Raw genomic sequence first — 5,514 nt, 5'->3', positions numbered from 1 at the left:
TATATATATATATATATATGTATTTGATGCTGCTCCAGCATTACCGAAGCTGGAAAAGTAAAAGAGAATAAAGGAATATGTATATATATGCGGTTTGTTAAAATTAAATGTGTTATAGCATTAAACACTACAGCAATTGTGCCGATAATATTCAATAAAAAATTGAAAAACAGAACCCAAAGTTAAGCCAATAGGCTAAGGGTTACTTTCAATTTCAGTCTAATGATTGACCTGCAACGGAAATATTTCATGCAAATATTTCATGAGATATTTCATAGAATTTGTGCACTAACTGATAACCACTACAGCATTTCAATGCGTTAGTTGAAATTGTTCCTCTTTGTCATATAATCTATTATGGCAATGATTAGGAATCAAGACACCAAGTAATGATAAATATAGTTGTTTATAGATTTCGAACTACCACCAGTTAGTGAAGTTGTCCAATGTACATCTGGTCAACAATGAAACCTTCTCGATTGACTATTTCAATCAATTACTGTATCACAAGGAGTTTCTTCCTGAGTGTGTCTTACATATATTTAGTGTTATTTCGATTATCCCAAGGAAATATTGTCTTTCCAATATGTATAATTTATTTGAATTGTTTGTCTGTTTGTTCTATATCATATAATTTATTTGCGCTGTTCATGTCGTGGATTGATGGCAATGATATTTATAGCTATCTAACGTACAACTCTTCTGCCAGTAGTTTCTACCCAGTGCTAACGGCAATGTTGGCTGTTATGAGAAATGATTTTATTGTTCTTCCATCAAAAGATGATTTTCAAGGCGTGCTTTGCCACTTTATCGGGAAAGGGAAATGCTCTTCGTTCTCGATATAATTATACACCATATCGTGATTTCGCCTTCATACCGTCCACTTCCTTTCTCTTTCATTGAAAATGTGGGTGTAAGAAATTATGTGTATTTATATGAAAACTTTGCGGCGTAAACAACTCCGTCAAAATAGTATGCATGTCGTGTGAAGTTTCAGCAGCTTGACAAGTTTCACTATTTTGAAAATATACGCATTACTAACGCGAAAGGAGGGCGTCTAGTCTTCAAGTTTGTGGATGTATCATGGTTCAAGTTCATTAAGAACTAACACATGGCCTCGTGGAGAAATACCTGTTAGATAAGACTTCATCTCTTCATACAAGACATACAGACTCATTTCTTCCTCGAAGAGAAGAAATGCACTGATAGCAGAGTGTTGGCAATCTTGACCGTTATTTCTACAGAAAATCATTCGAGTCACTTACATAGGAATTTATTGCTATATTTGAAACGTTTCGTAGATGGACATAAATTGAGATTAATGTTAGCGTTCTTCTGTTTCAATAGAATGCGTTATAAGGCAGCCCATAATGATTATCTCTGAAATCTCAATCACCTTGCAAACTGACTTCACTACTGCGTCGGCGATACTCAGGTATTTATTATGACAAAATCCACTTTTGACTTCCCATGTAAAATGAACATAGTTTCTTATTGAAAAGAAAGTAAGTGAAAGTACTTTTCGATGAAATGAAATTATTACAGAGCGAGAGTGTGAGCGTTTTCTTACAAAACGAAAGCAATTACAGTATTTAAAAATAATAACAATAATAATCCTTTCTACTAAAGACACAAGGCCTAAAATTTGTGGTGGGAGACTAGGCGATTACATCGACCCCAGTGTTTCACTGGTACTTAATTTATCGACCCTGAAAGAATGAAAGGCAAAGTCGACCTCGGTGGAATTTGAACTCAGAACGTCAAGGTGTACTGTTAAGCACTTCGCCCGGCGTGCAAAGTTTCTGCCAGCTCACCATCTAAATAATAATAATAATAATAATAATAATAATAATAACAATAATAATAATAATAATAATAATAATAATAATAATAATAATAATAATAATAATAATAATAATAATAATAAAATTGGGGGAGCATCATAGCCATGTGTTGAGAGGAATTATTTGGGGTTTGAATAATTCACTTTTGGAAACATGGGTATTCTGCTTAACATCCTTAAACAAACAACTTTATTCAGGGATCTTTTGAGCGGGATGGGCTACTCGACCTGAAGAAAATTCTAACTAGGCCCCACCTGCGAGGTCATGCGCTGTTTATCTTGATATGAGATCACCATGTCGCGCAAATATGGTTGCGATGTATGTGCCTGGTGTACTCTTATCAGACGGGTAGTCATGATGGGTATAATGGGTTTCGTGTCACTTTGATGGCATGCACTGCTCTGTCACGCAATAATAATAATAATTATTATTATTATTATTATTATTATTATTATTATTATTATTATTATTATTATTATTATTATTATTATTATTATTATAGAGATTGAAATACTGAGAGATGAAATATCAATATTGAATGAACTAATCCGTGGAAATGATGCAAAATCCCGAAAAGGAAGAAAGGTGAAAAGAAAACAGAGATTCTCACCATGAGAAGAACTGCTTTCAACAAAGGAAACACTGTGGCAAAAAGACCAAGCAAAAGCTCAAAGACGAAGATTTGAGAAAAGAAACAAGTTTTACATGCAAAATAATCTGTTCACATCCAATGTGGAAACGTTCTACTGAGAAATAGGGAAGGAGTAAATAACCGTTGAAGACCCCACTCCCATGGAAGAAGTTGAAAATGTTTAGAAAAATAGCTGGAGTGATGAAAATGCAGACTGGATTAGACGCATAGAAAGATCCTACCAAAAGTTACCAGAAAAAGCATGGGAAGACATCTCAATAGCAGACCAAAGGATGACACTCATGAATCCTCGTAAGTGGAAATCCCCTGGTAATGATAGGGTGCTAAATTTCTGGCTTCCATCGCTTCCGTGCACATACGAAAAGTTAGTCCAGTTATTCAATGAAATTATGAGAGATCCTATGAAAACAGCTGATTGGTTAGTGACATGTATTACTTACCTACACCCGACGAATAATGAAACCAAATTTCCCCAAAACTATCGGCCCATAATATGTTTATCTACCACGTATAAAATTTTTTACATCCATCCTCGTGGAGAAAACATACAAATTTATGGAACAGAACGATAATTTCCACACTAAACAAAAAGGGTGCTGACGAGGCTCATATCGATGCAAAGATCAACTCTTAATCAATCGCATGATCCTTGAGAACTGTCATAACAAATGCAGAAATCTCAGTTCTGCATGGATTGATTATAAAAATTCCTTCGACAACATACCGCATTCATGGATCTTGAAATCGCCGGATATCTTCAAAATTTCTCCTGCGATTTCAAACTTCCTGAAGCACAAATGTCAGTGTGGAATACGAATCTCCAATTATACCATACTAATGGATTACTGACTGCAAAAAATATTAATGTCAGCTGCGGCAATTTCCAAAGTGACTCACTTTCATCTTTAATTTTTTGCATAGCCCTCATAACTCTTACAAGTGAACTTAACAGAACAAGGTATATAAAATTGGTAATTAGAAAATAAGTCACCTATTTTATACGGATGACTTAAAACTCTATGGCAAAGACGATAATGAGCTTGAAGGACCACTGCGCAGTGAAAACATTCAGTGGTGACATCGGGAAGGAATTTGGTCTTGATAAATGTGCGAAGGCCATTTTCCAGAGAGGGGAAATTGAACATCTCACATTCAGTGATGTTGGATGTTGACACAGTCTTTAAAGAACTCGAGCAGGAACAAACTTACAAATACCTCGGAATAAATGAGGGCTCTGACATTCAGGATGCAAGTACGAAAGAGAAGATCTGGAAGGAATGTTACAGGAGATTTCGAGCAGTACTAAAATCCGAGTTAAATGCACGTAACAAGGCGTTAGCTATAAATTCCTTGTTATTTACAGTTTCAATGTGTTGAACTGGAATATGAGCGAAACAAAATTAACAGACAAATAAGATTGACAGGAAAATCCGTAAGCTGCTGACTTGCAATAAGATGGTGCATCTTATTGCAGATCGTCTTTACCTACCCAGAGCTCAAGGAAGTTGATGCTTGTTCCAATTTGAAATCTCTTACAGAACACTCACAGTTGGACAGGCAAAATATCTCCTCAATTCGTTTCTGCCCGTTATTTTTTGCAGTCTGCTTAATCCACTTCTCTTGTTTGGTGACAGTGGTTTCAGGTTCTTCAACTATTTCAGGATTAATGTCAAGTTCTCTTACGAATTTGCAAGCTTCCTTGACAATCGAACGTAACTTTTTGCTGCTTTCGTGTTTGCACACAAATTTCAGCGTCCAGTTCTCCGTACTAGATAAGTAGCTGTTCACTGCTATTGTAGAGGTCTTATAGGACAGTCCTACCTGCATCATTCCTCTTCTCCCAATATTTCTAGGTAGGTACAAACGATCAACATCTGCCTTTGGGTGGTGCATGTTCTTAGAATTTAGTATTTTTCTTGTCTTCCTGTCCGGGCATTGGAGCTCTGTAAGATTCCAGTTAATGATGTTAAAACTATATTGGACTACTGGAGTACCAGAGTGTTAATGGCTTCGATGCGATTTTTTGAGTTGAGTCCAGTTTTTAATATGTCTTATTCTTATTTTTCCTTCATAGTATCATGTTGTATACCATCACCTTCGTTTATACCCAGTTATTTGTAATTTTCCTGTTGGTCAAGCTCCTTGATGGTAGTGTCGGTATCTAATTTATTAGAAGCTGTTTGTCTGAGTTTGCCTCTTACAAAAGTTGCTTTAGCACACTTATCAAGGCCGAAGTCTATCCCGATGTCATTGCTGATTTATTTAGCAGTAGTTAGTAGCCCTACTAGTTCATCATAATTTCTGGCAAACAGCTTCAGATCGTCTATATAAAACATGGTTTATTATCGTATTTCAAACTTTGAAATCACACCTGGTGTTATTTAGTTGGTTTGAGAGTGGGATCAGTGACATGCAAAAGAGTAATGGGGAGAGGGAAACACCTTGAAAGATTTCTCATTTGATGTTGATGTTGTTAGTTTGGTTCATCCAATTACTATGCTTAAAAGGAGACGTGTGTTTCACTTGGCCATGCTACCTTGTAAGATTTTGGATATGACAAGATATATATATTTCAAGGGCTTTGAGTATACAGTTATGTTTGACACTATCAAACGCTTTCCTGTAGTCTCTCCATGCCATACTCAGGTTTTTCTTTTTGTTCCAGCAATTCTCTACAATCATTTTACTTATATATATGCTTATATGGGTACAAGACATCAAAAACACGTTGAACACAATGAGAAACGAAAACATAAAAACAAAACAGAGAAACGAGACATGGAACATAAAGAGTATACCCCTTTGTCAGTTTTCCCTCTTTCATCTACTCCGCGTTTCGAAGGCAAGGACAATACGCGGCTTCGCTGGAACAGTCCTTTCCGCAAAGCAAATTAAATAAAATTTGGTATTTTTTGCGGAGGCGGAGGCGAAGGCGGCGGAGGCGAAGGCGGCGGAGGCGAAGCCGGAGGCGGCGGCGAAGGCGAAGGCGGAGGCGAAGGCGGAGGCGAAGGCGGAGGC

The sequence above is a fragment of the Octopus bimaculoides genome, chromosome 1, assembly GCF_001194135.2.
Source record: "Octopus bimaculoides isolate UCB-OBI-ISO-001 chromosome 1, ASM119413v2, whole genome shotgun sequence".
NCBI lineage: Eukaryota > Metazoa > Mollusca > Cephalopoda > Octopoda > Octopodidae > Octopus > Octopus bimaculoides.
The sequence above is the reverse complement of the archived record's forward strand: the minus strand, read 5'-3'. Positions refer to the sequence as shown.